The sequence below is a fragment of the Pipra filicauda genome, unplaced genomic scaffold, assembly GCF_003945595.2.
Source record: "Pipra filicauda isolate LSUMZ 115617 unplaced genomic scaffold, ASM394559v2 scaffold487_size526621_pilon, whole genome shotgun sequence".
NCBI lineage: Eukaryota > Metazoa > Chordata > Aves > Passeriformes > Pipridae > Pipra > Pipra filicauda.
Genome location: NW_024104628.1, coordinates 317,714 through 334,018, shown reverse-complemented (window position 1 = coordinate 334,018; position 16,305 = coordinate 317,714). Strand labels below are relative to the sequence as shown.

At 42.4% G+C, this 16,305-nt stretch overlaps 2 protein-coding genes across 2 annotated transcripts in view; one reads left to right on the top strand and one right to left on the bottom strand.

Moving 5' to 3' along the window:
* Positions 1 to 2,916, top strand: part of POU2F1 (POU class 2 homeobox 1) — a 127,689-nt gene extending 124,773 nt beyond the window's left edge. Inside the window, exon 17 of the mRNA XM_039386486.1 lies at positions 2,338 to 2,916. The gene's annotated coding sequence lies outside the window, so the exon portion shown is untranslated. The remainder of the gene's footprint in view (positions 1 to 2,337) is intronic.
* CD247 (CD247 molecule) overlaps positions 1 to 16,305 on the bottom strand; it is a gene marked incomplete at its 5' end in the record, with an annotated part of 50,166 nt that overhangs the window by 7,821 nt on the left and 26,040 nt on the right.

Sequence of the window (16,305 nt, the reverse complement as noted above, 5' to 3'; positions counted from 1 at the left end):
TCTCCTACTACCCTAATTGAGATCTTGATGTTCATTTACTCATCCGTGTTGCATATATTTATATGTCAAAACAGTAACACTGTTGGGTTTTAGCAGCTAAAACTGATGAAACTGCCCCTGTATCAGTTTGTAAACACGTAGCAAGTTCACAAAGTATAGTTAAAAAAATCAAAGCCTAACTAACTATAGATCCAATATGCAGCTCAGGGTCCGTCCCCAAAAGGAAAAGCTGTTATTAAAAAAAAAATAAAATGACTTAGTAATTTATCTGAGTTGTGCTTTTTGCAAAAAATTCAAGGGAGTTAAAAAGAGAAAGACAAAAATGATCAATAGCCTGTGAAGCCCTTTGATGAAGATAAATTGAAAAGAACGGGTGTGATTCATCTCCTTCCTAAGGTGAACAAAGCGTGGCAATTCTTATTAACCACAGGTGATGGAGGGTAGTTGAACTATCCAGTGCTGAGTTACTCCAGTGCTCCATTCCACAGGCTGGGATTTCTCCCCAGCCCTTCGGGTCACCCTGATGACTCCTTTAGAGGACATTTGCAGATGACATTCAGGTGTCACACACACACCACCACGAGGAAAGTCTCCTTAGCAGAGATATAGTTAATGGTGGTGGCCTGTTGCACTGCTCAAGTTTGCTTGTATTAACTGAGTTCACATTCATTTTTTTTTAAACAAATCCGTGGAAATAGGATTAAATTCCTAGATGGTTTCTCTTCTCCCCACCTCTTTTTCTATTATTTAAAAAATGTAGTTCGTAGCACTTTGTAAACAATAACCTTTACCACATTTCTTCAGGATTATAGAATTTCACATACATGGGACAAATAAAGACAGAGAGATTAAGTTATTTGCCCAACACTGTATATTAAACCAACAAACAAGCTGAGGTGAACTTCCCAGAGTTTTTCTTCACAGGGCAATATTTTACACCAGAGTTGGTTCAACATAAAATCAGCCTGAATCACATTTGACTTGGTAGTTAAAATGCAGCATTAGGGAATACAGCTCAGCAGCACCCAGAGGCAATTTGTTTCTAGCAGTAATTCAGCTGCTTTTCCATAGTGCAGCAGTCTGCCCAGTGTTCCCTGGCCTTGAGCTGGATGTGTCCAGAACATTCCAGGGATGGTTCCTCCTCCCTTGGGAACCTGTTCCAATGCTTAACCACCCTTTCAGTGAAGAAATTTTTCCTAATATCCAACCTGAATCTTTCCTGGCACAACTTGAAGCTACTTCCCCTCGCCCTATCTGTTAGTTTGTGTCATTTCTTTCCTTAATATGTTTAACCTCTGCATTCTTTAAAAGAAAAAAAAAAAAAGAAGAAGAAAGAAAAGTACAGAGCACTTTCTAAATAATAAACTTTGAAACAGGTTTCTGGAGTAGAAAGTGAGAGAGAAAAAGACAGAAGATACAAAGCCTGTTGAAACAAAGGTCTAAGAGAGATAGGAAGCATAGTGAACGAGTAGCAGTTAAAGCAGTGAACATCCATTCATGTAAACAGGACCAGTTTGGGTTTTTAAATAGCTAGAGGAGAGGTTACTGCTTATCCAGTATTTGCACAGCATGCACAAACAGGTCCCTTAGGCACCACCAAAATGTATGTTCTGTCTCTCATCAGCCCTAAGCCGTGGCTTGAGGGGCTGAGGCCAAGGCTGCAGCACTGCAAGGGATTGGAGCTGGGCAGAGCCAAACCTGCCAGGCTGGAGGGAGCAGTCACACTCAGATGCCTCACACAGAGCAAAGCACAAATCATAAACATTTCACTGATAATTCCCACTTTTTTAACCTCACAGATTACCCAGTGCCTACTGGAAGTTGCACAGCATCTTTCCAATAGTAACGTATCGGTGTTTTACCAGTCCAAATTTCAGCAGTCCAGTGAAATGCAGAAGGGTTTTAAAGCAAGATGTCTAAATATAGGCACAGAGCAGGGCTTGTGTCAGGTCACAGGCTGGCAAGGAATGGGAACCTTGCATGGGAAATGATGACAAACTTACTGCTTAAAAGTGCCTCAGTCAAACAGCATCTCTGTCTCCTGATATCTGAAAGCAGCAGAGGCACAAGTCGATTCCCAGGTGAACAAATACACAAGGGCTTGAAGATGAGGTCACTTGGTCAAGGGGGAAGGAATAATGATTAGAAAGGTTGCATTTACTCTTGCTCGCCACGTGCTCCTCTGCAAGGAGCTGCACAGTTACAGTGCCCGTTGCATGGCAGGGATGACATTTATTGGGAGACCTGGGAGACCATGTGGATGTTAAGGACAAACAGAAATAAACTTATGCAACTTAAACTTTACAGCATTTGGTAATTACTTTTTTTTTTTTTTAGGAGTCTGTGCAGGAGAAGCTCTGGAAAGCTTTGTACAAGGAGCTGACACAGCCTGCGTAGGGATATGCAGAGCCGTGGCAGATGAGATGGCAGGAAAGGAGATGGAGTCAATAAGTGGAGCTGCATTTCATGACCAGGTTGCCAGCCCTTCTCAATCCCAATTGCCTGCCAGTACATTTGGAATTCCTTCACAAGCTGTGCTGCTGCTGAGAAGTTTCTTCCCAACATTTCCTCCTTCCAAAGCTTGGACTTCTGCTCCCCTCCTCTTCTCTGCTCCCACCCAGCAATGTAACCCTGCTCTCCCCCGTGCCCAGGCACTCTCTGCTGCCACTTTAGGTCCCTGCACTCACATATCTGGACCCCAGGCTGGCATCTCCCTCATCCTGCTCCATACTCACACCTCTAAAGCAGCTCTGCCAGCACCTCTGCAACAACCCTCTGCGGCCTTTTACTTTTTAAAGTACAGTGGGGTGGGGAGAAAAGAAAAGGTCATTCAGACCAAGTGCTGCTGACAAGAAGGTAAGAAAAAACCCTCCAGCAAGACCCCAGCAGCAGCCCTACCAGCCGAAGGAGAGGAAGCCCTGGGGCCGGGGAGGGAGGCCGTGCTGCGGGCGCTCGCCTCGAGAGCCCTTGGTGGCAGCTCGCCCGGCGCTGTGGTTTCAGAGAGCAGCTTCAGCCCCCCAGCTCAGGCCCAGCGACAGCCTTCCTGCACGTGGCCCTGGGTTTATCTCCAGCCACCTGCCCACCTGCTGCCTGCCTGCACTGCCGGCAGCCCCCTGCTCCAGACCGGGACAGAGCTGGGGAGCCCCAACACCCCCATCCAGGCACATCCCACTGCTCCTCAACGTGCAGGCAGGGAGGCTGCACACCAAAGCTGCCCCTCACTGCTGGCTCAGTGCAGGGGGTTCACCCTGAAGTGAATCACTGAAACATGGCCTGGACCCTTGAAACATGCCAGCACATTCCTTTTTAATAGGATTTTCCTCCTCTGACGTTTTTAGTGCGCATCTGGATTGAGTTAGACCATGGTTCCTGGTAATAGTTTAAGAAATACAGACCGTAAAAGCTGAGCTACTTGTAAATCCAGATTAAATCTGTCCACCATAAAATTTTCTCTCTCCCATGGCCCTCATTAAGTGATTCATTTAAGAGTTTTACTTTTAGGGGTTACCAAAATTCAGTAACATGGCTATAAATGAAGCGTTTTATCTTCCCCAAAACTGAGTTTCTCAGTAAAGCCCATGAAAACCAATCCCAGCACAAGAGATTTATTGATGCAGCTGTGGTTACATTCAAAGGCAGATCCTGCAGTGCCTTCTCCCAACAACCAAGAGCTCCCACAGCTACATGCCAGGGCAAAGCAGGCAGTGTTTCTCTGATGCCACCATCAGACAGCCCAGCCCAAATGTCTGAAAGTTAGCCAGCTAAAATTTGGAAGATAATCCTGTTCATAAGGAATGTAGCTATCCTGGGGTTTTTTTATATATTTCTATGTAGCTATCCTGGGTTTTATTTATATATTTCTATGTTTTTTTACTTGTAGATAGAAATAACAAACAAACCTGGGACACTCCAAGACTGGAGAAGCAGAGGCCAAATCCTCCTTCACTCACAGAAGGAAGAGGCTCCACCATTGTTTGGGCACACTGATGGAAAAATCTGAGCAAAAACAACTGAGGGAAGAAAAAACCTGGATTACACCAGGCATGGTGTCTTAACAGCTCTGATGTCCGTGATAGTCATGAGAAATAAGTGAATGGAAAGGTGTCCCTTGCATCAAAGCCAGTGTGTGGAGTCAGGAGGCTCCTCACTTTATGCAGGGACAAAAGATAGTCCTACTGATCATTAAATTATATTAAGATTACAGGGTCAAATAAGACTTTGAGCTTAAAACTTCCCCACTACCATATCTGCAAAACCAAGACACCCAAGGAAATGCAGCAGGAAGATACAACAACTCCACCACAGCAAAATGGCACTGAACTTGCTGCCTGAAAAAATGTCCAGCCACTTGCTTTTTCAAAAAAAAGCTAAAAACTATTTACATTACTGGGTGGGTTTTTGGTTTTTTTTTCCCTTGCCACCAGTTCCTTTAGTGCTGAGGAAAACTCTTGTATTCATCATCAATACCCCATCACATATTTATGAAACACAACATGACCCAAAGCAGAGCTCGTGCCCATGAAATTCAGAATTAGCGTTTGTTGTCCTCAGATTTAAATCCAAGGAGGAAGCTGCTGATATGATCGGGATTCAGGTTACAATACCAGATGTTAGGCAGCCTGAATTATGACATTTTTTTATGTTCTGGGTCATTAGCTTCCACTTTTTTACACCAATGAATGTTAGCGCTATGGAAAGTCAAGTTAAGATGCTTTAGGATTCTTGTGAGCCCTTCATACTCCTACTAGGATCCCTTTTGGGGAGGTACTACTACAAAATTTAAATAATCCAAGTTTCCCTCTGGTTTATTTGGGAAGAAACAGATTTAAAAAAGGAAAATACTATAATACCACAAAGGGCCAAATATTGGTGCACCTGCCTGTGGCAGGGTGGTTAAAACTAGATGATCTTTACGGTCCCTTCCAACCCAAACTATTCTATGATTCTATGGTTTTCTAGCACATCATGGAATAAAGACTCCAATAAATAAAGTCCAGGGCACTGTAACAGGAACAAGACAGGTATATCTCCAACAGCTGTTTGATTTGTGGGAAGAGGAATCAGTGTGTGCAGAAAACAACAATAAATGATCTACCTTTTGAACCTGAAGATGAAAAAGATTAACTTTGAGTATATAATTAAATAAGGCAATTTTTTACCCTCCAAATCCTTCCAGAGCCTCCTCAGAAACAGAAAGGAGGGGAGTGACTTGCTCATCTCTGGAAGGGGACTCCTTCCTTCATCAAAACAGTCAGTCATTCTCAGAATAAGCAACTGCTTTCACTTCTCAGTTTAGCAAGAACTTGGTGCAGAGGGCTTTCCTGAAGTAAACCTGCTGTTGCCTCCTAGAGACAGCAAACCATGTGCAGGGCAACTGCAGGACCTGGATATCACCAAGCTTGGGTCTCAGATGCCACCTGTGCAGCTCTGTCAGCTTTTGGAGGGGCGTTAGATCAGACACATGTGCTTTTACAAACCCATCTTCATCAGGGATAGCAAAAGTTTAATCTAGTTAATACAAAAGGTGTTCCCTGCTGTAAATTTTCTGTTGTCCAATCCAGTCTGGTGTTAAGTGTACAAAAAGGCAAGAGTTATTATTCAAATGGTTGTTTCTAGGTCAACTTAGCCCTTCCCTTCCCCTGCCAAGTCTGTCTCACAGCAGTAACTCACCCCAGACTGATTTACTACCGGGTGGCCTTTTCATGTTTAGCTTCTACAACCCAATGCATATGATGGAGGACTACTTAGAACCATTCAGCCCACAGATCTCACTGGGAATCCCAGAGAGACTACATGCTGCAAGGCTGAAGAGACACTAAGTCAGACACGAGGTGCTGTTGATCACAATCAGATGTGTTTCTCTGTTCAGTGAGCACTTCACAGACAGTGGCAGACGTTTGTCTAAGCACTTTCAATTAGCACTTTTAAGTCAGACTTTTACAGAAAGCAGTGGAAAATAGGGTTATGCTAAACAGCTTGCAGCTACCTCACTGCCAATGGCCCCAGTAATCAAATACACTGATAAAGTGAAGAACAATTCTCGACCAGGAGATTTATAAGGCAACCCCACACCCTTTCATCCCAGTTTCAGACTTCCAGAAGTCATTAAGTTTATGCTGGCTATCATTATTGGGGGGAAATGGCTTTCTAATTGGCTTTCTAATAATGGCTTTCTAATGGGTAGTAAAGTAGTAGAAATATCCCTGCACAAAATATTCCGTCAGCAAGCACAGACGTATCAGTGTGTTTTCTTCTTGTCTCAGTGTCAGTGAAGGGAGGGACTACTTTGATTTCACAACTCGTGTCAAACTAAGTGTAGAGATGCACAAGCCCAAAAAGAGCCTCATCAGGGCTGTTTTGTCTCAGACTGAGCTGAATTGCCACTCCCTTGATTCACTGCAGGCAGAGAAGAAAGGTAAAATATCCATCACGACCATGCAAGCTAAGGCTGGAGGTGCTGGAGTGCTGGAGGGAGAATTGCAGCTACAAGGCTATTTACAGGGAAAAGTCAGCCCATGAGCAATACCTTCCCTTGCAGCCAACATGGACCAAAGCTGGGACAATTACAGGAGCCATCCCTGATGGATGGCTAAAGCCATGACTTTACACTCATGACAGCTAATCCTCCTGGAATGGAACCAGCTTTCCTTTCCTTTCTGCAGGATCAATTCCCACCTAAACTTGCTGATAGCACCGGATCTAACTGGTGCCAAAAGAGCCAGAGTCAGGAAGGGCACCAAACCCCAATGCTGAAAGCCATCCTCTTTTTTAGGTTAAGCCTTATAGGAACATTTTTCAAAAATGTCATCCAAGGCTTTCAACCTATTCCTCATATAATGTTTTTCAGCAGATAAATATCATGACTGAATCTTAAGGAAGACAGACACATGAAAAGCTATGGAAAGGCTGCAAGATTTACCTCAGCTCATCCAGCAGGACAAGTAGGAGCTGCCTGTTCTAAGACCTGCAAAGCCTCAAGGTGTTTCCGTTGCAGTCCCTGCACAGACACCCACTTGCAAGAGGGCTTCTGAGGGTGAAGAAATTATTAGTGAAGCTTGGTGTCGAGCAGAGAAACAGTTAAATCATCTACAGAGGCAGTGGCAGCCTCATGTTATGAAGCAGGAAGGAGGTTATACCGGCCCCAACGGCTGAGGCTCTAAACCTTGTAGTAGCTACACACATCAGGGAGGCAGAGGTTTAGGAGCAGAACCCTGCTGCTGACCCACTTAGTGGAGAGCTGTGCATGTCACGTCGTGCCTCTGGTAGAAGATGCACAGACAAAAAAAACTCCCCCGTGCAACAGCAGTTACGTACTGAGGGAAGAGAAAGGTTGGTTAAGGATTTGGTTTGGTATTGATTCCCTGCATATTCTGTTTGCAGCGTTGCTCACCAAAGCTTGGCCACAATGGTAAGAATTTTGGGGAATATTCCACTCTGAACACGGAGCATTTCACAGGCCCCGATGGGCGACCTATCACAAAATGGGAATATCACAACAAACCTTCTCTGGGTCCTCGAGGGAGTCCTTCAGCGAAGGGTCTCAGAACAAACTCTAACTCCATGAATTTAACTCTAACTCGTGATTTCCACTTGGGAAAAGAAAGAATTGCTTCTTCCACCTCCAAAATGTTCTTGCTCTGGTTTGGGAGCGTTCACATTTTCACAGCATGTAGCAGTTACACAGCTAAAATTTTACGGCAGAGTAAAACACCGCTAAAGAGAACAGGCTTCGATCATGGACCTGCAAGTGGGGCACAGGGACATGGCTTTATTTATCCCCATTAACACCTCACTGCTGAGGCCTGTGCTCCTCTGTCAAGTGATAAAAGTGTGTCTGGCACACCTCCATCACTGCATTTTATTACAAGCCACCGGAGGGTTTACACTCAGTTTTAGAAAACCATCTCAAATGACATTACAGGATAAGGCAGGGGGACAAAAAAGCTATATTCTGAAACATACCTTCTCATACATAGGTAGGAAATGGCAAATATGAAGGGTGTATATATAAATTTTGACTAAATTAAAGGTTGTTAAAAAGCAATACATTCCTGTGTGGGGTGGGGGAAATAGGAGGAAAGAATTTCCTTATCATTGATGACTTTATGCAATACCTTTATTTCACCTGTTAACTGTCAAAAGTATTGAAGTGCTCTCAAAACCTCAGACTCTAGAAGCTAGTACCTTCTTAATTGCTTCTCCATGGAGTCAGACTTGTGGAAAAAAAACTCCAAAAAAAACCCAAACAAGAAAAAAGACCCCAGTCTCTCAACAGGAAGAAAATTTCCTGTATATTTGCATTATGAGTTGAAACCATCCTATGTCAGTGTTTGCAACTGAGATGAAACAATTATGATTTACTCATATTTACACTGCATGCAACTAATATTAAAATTTAACAAGTTAATTCCAGTAATCAATATATACACAGTATATGTAGTATACAATACTACTGGAAACTTGGAAACTCATGGGCTATCACAAATGATTTACACTAATTTCATCCACAGCACTAATTTTATCCTGTTGTTTTTTCTTCTGCATTTTTCATTAAAATATTTTCCAGAAACTGTGCACACAGAAGTCCCACTTTGTTGCTTATGACTGGATTTAGTTTAGTTTTGTTTCCCTGGAGGAATGTCATAGCTATTTCAGAGGATTCAGAATTCCTTGTATTTATTCTTCACATCTTAATGTAGACAAGTAGCTCCCAGCCACTTACCAGATATACTTTAGAGAACAATTCTGTTCATATCTTCAAGTTTTAGAGCACCTACCTGAAGCAGCCACTTAAGATGGTGTATTATGTTGTCTCTGATTTTTCTCACTCAGACTAACTTTGTAAGTGTAGCATCATGCACTGCACCATCACTGCACCCATCAAATTGCTTGTCAATCTCATAAAACGTGTTCCTTTTAAGGTATTTAATGCTGCTTCTAAAATGGATGAAAATTCTGAAATTATATTTACTTTAAACACCCCCTCTCTCCCCACAAAAAGCCGTATCGGGAAGCCTCTGAGATGTGCAGGGAGATAAAAAGGCTGCGTGGAAACTGTGTTTGTTTTCTTTCTATGTGTGGCTGAGATGGAGTTAGAATGCAAAGGAAATTTATATGAGTTCCATTTTTCATAGCACTGGGAGCTTAGGTAAGCTTTATTCAAAGCACAGTGTTGGAAAGTGCAGTCACAGAACTGTTGGATTGTGTGAAAAATTGCCGAGTGATCAGATGCCCACAGAAAATAAATTTTCTCCTAAATGTGAAAAGGATCCTTAGCATTTCATTTACTCTTGCTGCGTACTCTCTATGAAAAAATCTTTCTTCTATCTGTTACAATTTCTTCTTGTCACAGAACCATTTATTGTGTTTTGTACTCCCTAAAAACACGTAACACAAAAGCTGGGCTGCCCATGGGCTTGTATAGAGCAAAACACTCTCCTCCCTCAACACAAACACTTTTCTGAGATTAGCTTTGATTAATCCATAATTCAGTCACATCTGGACTTTGTGTGTATTCCTAATATGATAAAGGGGAGGAGGGAAGGTACTAGGGACAAATATTACTTCAGGGTGCCTCATTTGTGCCTCCAGGAGTTTCATGTATATGCAAGCCTGGAATTAATCCCATTAAGCAAAGTGTCATCCCATAAAATTAGCCATTAGATGTGCATTAATTATTTCAATCTACCTCCTTGAAAGCTGTTGGGAGAAGTTGCCCTGTTTTTTACAGGCAAAAAAAGTAGAGCTATTCAAACTGACAGCACTCAAGAGGGTTATATTGAGGTTTATCGCATCCAAACGGAGGAATAAACACAAGTGAGCGTAAATAAATGTCCTGGCTCTCTTCCTACTAAAGACCAGATTTAGTAGTGGGGTGAATTCATTCTCCACACCATTGATTTCAAGAGAAGAGAGCACAGTCCATTTAGTAAGAATAGGTTTAGCCCCAGACACGCATCCACCTTCAAGGACGCACACGAAACAGGGAGTGATAGTCAATAATTAAAAGATAGATGCAAATGTGTTTTTCTAACACAATATTCATTATACAAGAAATCTTCACTTACTGTGACAAACTGAAGTTTGGCGAGTATGATGCTACAGTATTTTTTTTCTGGAAAATAAAACTTTTCATTACTCTTTAGATTCATTGTATTCTAACCCTGCTTTTAGAGTAACTTGTCAGTTTGTTCCTCTGCAATTCATTTTCAGGTGCCTACACACCACGGGTCAGCAAAAAAATTAGTTGCCTCCGAACCCTTCAATTTAAACAGCATTATTTTTCTAGAAATACATCCCAAAGTTGCATTTCTATTTTATCAACGAAAATTAGCAATGGTTTACTCCAAGTCCATTGCAAGAGCTACATTAGAGTGATTTACTACAGGGCAAAAAAAGTCGTGAAGGACCGGATGGTTCAGCTCATTGCACAGGACCAAATATATCTACTTAACTCTCCAAACATTTTCTCTGAAGAAGGTCACAGGACATGCACAAAACACAAAGGTCTAAGGGAAAAGACCATGTGCATTAAGCAAGAGAATTTTGGCTTTGTAACCTGCTCTACTAGATACTGCTGAGAGTGTAAAACTGATTCACAAAACACGACGGATGAAAATTCACAGTATGTTTGTCCTGTCAGTCGATGTTCTGCTTGGACATGACAAAAAAATTAATTACCTAATAGATTCCATGCAGTCACCTGAAATTTCTAGAATGCTGTCCCATAGTGGGTTTTTATCTAATTAAATACATTCACAGAGATGTAGGTAGAGCTATAGAGCAAACATTTTTTAAATTAAAAAGATAAATTTAATTTCATATGCTGGAAAAAAAAAAAGAATAAAATTTAAACAGAGAAATAATAAAACTGCGTAGACCTTAGATAATTTTATTTTGCCAAATTATTGCCTAAGCCCTCACAAGCCAAATTTCCCTGCTAAAAGCCCGGTCCTCCTCCACTTACATATCTCAGTCTCACGAGTTTATGATCAGAATAGTTAAAGTCCCAAAAGAGAAAAAGTCTGACCAGCAGGGACAGAGAAAGTGTCTGTTCAGTTATTTTATTACCACGCTAACAACTGATGATCCAAACCCCATGGTTTTAAGACATAGTTCACCAACATGGAAGCAGTATTTCTTTTCTTTTCCCTACCACATTTCCAGCAGTATTATAATGCTTAACAAATCTATGCAAAATTATTATGTACTCTTCAGAAGGAGAAATTGGATGACAGTTTTATGGTGCTATTTATAACCTGGGTAAAACTAAATAAAGTATCACACTGAACATACTGCTTCACTTAAAATTCTCAGCTGACTACGACATAGAAATACCCTCTAGACAGGCTGTTCAGAAATTAGGGTTTCTGCAGCTTTTAAGAGATTAAATTATGCAGCTGATTATGCTATCTGCACAATAACCCAATGTAGAATTTATGCACAACCAATTTGTAATTCAAGGCACAACCGTATCATTAAGATTTTTAAAAAATCACGTTTTGAAGTCAGTTGTACTTTCATTTTTTTATGAAGTGTCAGTAAATTATATCTTAAAACCAAAATAAACTCTGCCATTTGAATCTATTTTAGCAGATTACTGCAATACTAGTGAAGGGAGTACATTTCTCTCTTTGCATACAGACTCGCTTCTAATCAGGAACATGTTCTCCTTTTGCAAGCTCAGAAAGAACAAGTCCTACTGGCATATGGACAGCTTAAATTTTATCATCCAGGAAGTTATGCATCAGTGTTGAAATCAATGACCAAAGCTCTAAATAAAGTTATTAACACATGTGGGTCAGCATGTGAACTCCTGACTTCCAGAAACCCTGACTGATTCTACTAATTTCCACAGAAATGTTTTGTGCTTATTCTGGTTTGATGGCGTCTGATGGCATCAGCATTTTCATGGAAATAATTTATAGTCATTTTGTTCAATAATTACTCACTTTACAACTGATAAAGCAAACTCAATATAATTGTTTTCAGTCAGGAATGGTATTTTATTTTTATTATTGGGCAGAAGTGTAAAAGTGAAAGAAGTCGGTTCCACGTGCGGCTTGCAATGTTACAGAGAATTTGACGTTACTCTCACAGCTGTTTTTCTCAAGTTCCTCAAGTGCCAAATGCAGCCATTAATTAAGTCAAAAGAGCAGAACCTTAGCAGTTTCTGAAAAACCATGCCTGCCTTTATTTTAAAATATACTTTATAACGTTATTAGGTCACATGGGAATCAAAACCTATAGCACTGAGGTGATAACCATGTGTTGAAATCAGAATGATCCTACTCACACAACTGATGCACAAACTTCCTGAGTTCTTGTCAAAAGGCCAAGAAAGTGCATTTTATGCAGACAATCTTAATGGTGCAAAATGATAGAAAACAAAGTGATGTCATCAAATCATTTTCTACAGTTACCTACAGACTGTTCAGTGCTTGTCCTATTTTAAAAATTATTCCATGCTTTAAAAAGTTAGACAAAATAGGACTTTTAAGCACAAAAAAGTGATTGAACTTGCAGTTTAATGCCATTCTCAGTGCTGGTCAGGATAGTCCAGAGAGGAACAGAAAACATGGAGCCATGACATCAGCCAAGGACACTTTTATGCTTGCTGCTCCCCTGGGCATTGCACACTAGACACTCTCCAGGCTGGTTTCAATAATAGCTTTATAGCCATAGTTAAGTAGAGAATTACTACTTTATTATCCTTTGCAGACAGAAAAACCACATTCCTTTCACCTACATGACTGGCTCAATTCTGTGTTACAGCTTTCCATCCTGACCACTAATTGTCCTCTTGTCAGGTTTTGTTAACGACGTGCTTCTCTCTGTAAACATTGTACAACACTATAGATATTACATGATTTATGCTTGTCTTTTATGTTCTAGATATGCTGTGCTTTGATCAGGAGGGACCAGATCTGTGTTTCAGTGTGGACCATACAAATCAGAGCTCGATACCATACCCTCTGAAAACCAAATGTGTTTTCCTGCTCCGACACCCGGCTGCTGCATCTCAGTGTAGCCTCAGAAAATCCCCCCCTCGTTTCCCACAGGGAGCAGCTTTCCCTGCGTGCTGCATGAAACCAGTCTCAGGCCAGCCAGGCCATTTTGGGAGCTCCTCGGGAGCCGCTTGCCTGGCAGATCACCTGTGATTTTTCTGGTTTGGTTTCTCCTGCCAAAGGGCAGGACACAGGGTCAGTGGAGGAGGGACGTGCTCCCTGCATTTGCTCCCCTCCAGCACTGCACAACCTGTGCCCCACTGCCACAACACAGGCTGTCTTCTTCTGCCAGAAATCTCCATCCTCCTTGTCTCTTGGATCAGACTGATATCACTAAGGCCAAGTTTATTTTTTTCTATTCCTTTTCTTCAACCTTTTTCTCCTTGTTCAAAGCAACCAATTTCCAGGAGACATTGCAGTATTTCCAAGACCTGGTTATGAAATGGCTTGAACACACTTTTTACAAGGATCTGTTCCCATGCTCTGAGGGAATAGTGGGGGGGCCGTGCTTGCTGGTCTGACAGCAACCACACCATCCATGCCCACCGAGTCCTTCCACTCCTGAGCTGCAGCAACAAAACAAGGCTCCTGGTCCCTCCCTCACACACACCCCAGCCCCTTCGTAGCCTCAAAGCGAGACATTTCGCTTCCCCTCGACAGATACAAATCTGCTCCCCCTACACACCCGCCCCAGCAAACACACATCTGAGACTCCTCTGCTCAGAGAGGCAACACCAGGTGCACCTGAGAAAGCACTTGCTCAAAGCAGCTAAAAGCTGCTCTGACTGAGATAGAAGTTCTTACCTCAAAATGAAGTAAGTGTAGGAGACAGCTTTATAATTTCAGGGCTCTTCAACCTCTCTCTCCCTTTTTTTTTTTTTTTTTACAGGAGGGAATAAAAAAACTCGCAAAAAACAAAGAAGTGCTTGACTAAAACAGGGTAACATCCTAAATCTGGGTCAGAGGCATCCTTTTTCCCAAACTTGGGACCCGAAGGAGACTGAGCAAGCAAGCAGTGCCCTGAGAGACACAGTGAACAATCAGACAGGCAACCCCATGGGCGCAAGAAGCAGCAGTAACACCTGAGATCAGCGTCCCAGCGCTCCGTGCCAGACCCTGGAGAAAGACTGCACAGGTTTTCAGCCAGCCAGGCAGGCACAGCGCCAACCCCACTACACAGCGTGAGCAGGGACTGCTGGGCCTTTGATGTTTCTGGCTCCAAAGAAAGCCCTTTTGACACCCTCAGGGCAATACGTGTATGACACTTTCTTACACACCAGCACTTCTTTTTAAGCCAGATGTTGGTGGCAAGGGGTTGTTTGTTTGCTTTCAAGACGTGGCTGTCTTTGCAGGAGTTGTCGCGTTCATCCACGGAATGGGATATTCCTGGAGAGCTCAGCAGGGAGAACCAAATGCCTCGGCATAGAATGTTGTGGACCTCTGCTGCTGGAGGTGAAAAATTTGGCTCTCAGCACATCCTGGGAGCTTGGAGGAAAAAAAACCAACACTAAACGATCTTGTGTTGTAGAGCCAGACTCAGAGCTACACTGCCAGGGCAGTGTGAGTGCAAACCCTGCCAGAGAGGCTAAGGCAGAAAGGGAAGGTGGCAAGGTTGTTTCTATTATTTTCTTCTGTTTTTTGTGTAAGTCAAAATACAGATCTTTTTCCAGAAGGCAGCTTTGACTCCAGAATCAAAATTGCCAGAGGGAAAAAACAAACTCACATTCATGCAGAGTAACCACTAATACACAAATTCTCTCTCCTTCTCTTTTGTAAGAGGCGCCACAGATAGCAGCATGAATTTTCTGAATATTTTTTGCCAACTCCCACTCCTTCATAATGAGCAACTGGAAAGTTTCAATCTGAATAACTGACTTCATAGATTTAGGGAAAAATAAGTCAAGTTACTATGTCAAAGGGCAAAAAAGCCCTGTTTGTGTTCTCTGGAATATACTGTACTGGCTCCCATGAGCAAGCAACAAAACATGGAAGGCAGAATAAACATCCAGAAGTTTAAATTCAAGTCATATGAAGTTAGGCTATATCTTTCTCATAAGAAATACAACTTCTAGGTAAACACATAATACAGCACCGCTCACACAGCTGCAGTATTTTAGAACTTCTGGTATTAGCTGCAGTCCGAAACACAAAGGCATCAAAATATTTGTATTTGAAGGTTTTCTCTTGTTCAAGAAGACTACATCACTTCATTCCAAACTGGTGGTGAAGTTGGAAAAATCAAAATAAAAATCTGTACTGAACTTTTGATAAGCATCTTCAATTCAACAACGCTGGGTTTGCCGTTGGCCTTTTCCCTGTTATTTTGCATAGATGTTGCCTCAGAGCATTCTGCTCCTGAAGTGACTATTGATAAGCCAGTGACAAATACACTGAAAGCAATACAGGGATATAAGAGGGTTCTGCTTGGATACCACTTTCCAGAGCTGCAGGACTTGGCTAAATCAGTTTTACTACTTGGTTGAAATGAGCACCTCAAACTTTTTTGGTTCGCCTGTTGCCATTTCCTCTCACTTGGGTGCCACATTCTCTCTGTCTTTCCCTTCCACACAAACATGCATGCAATACCACATACCAGGGCTGTACATGCACATATATACACATATATATCAATATATATGGGGGAGTGGTGGTGTATCCATGCATATGTGTATATAGAGATATATCCACATTCCCTCTCCCAAGCCATTTCTTCTCACTGCCTTGGTGGGTTACGGAGCAGAGCAGGGAGGATGCTCAGCCAAGAAAATCACCTGGGAAACACCAGAGAATTCCACTCGGGGGGGAAAAAAGCATGAAAGGAGGAGAGGTTCAGCCATGAAAGCAGTCACCTGCCCTGCTTTGCCTGGATGCAGGACAGCCTCCCTGGCTCCCCTCTCACGAGCAGGAGGGTGCCGGGCACTGCACCACCTTTGAAAGGGGTCTCAGCACTGGGGGCTTCCACCCCCGGGGGTTTCCTTCTTCAGGGTCCCTTCCCATCTGGGCTGGGCTGGAAATGTGTGCCTGTCCCAAGCATGAAGCCACTTTCATCATCCAAACAGTCTGACTTTGCCACTCTGTCACCCTTCCCTCCTTTCCCATCAGTGTCTGGGAGGAAGAGAGTGGAAGGAGCTTGGGGAAGGGCAATAAAAAGCTGGATAACAGCAGGACAAAGAGTCAGAAGGCAGCTACTGAAGAGTAAGCAGCTTTAAATGGATTCATAAAAACAGACAATAACATATTTTCCACTTGAGTGGAGAGGAACTGCAGATTCATTTATAATTTGACTCCTGTATTTAAA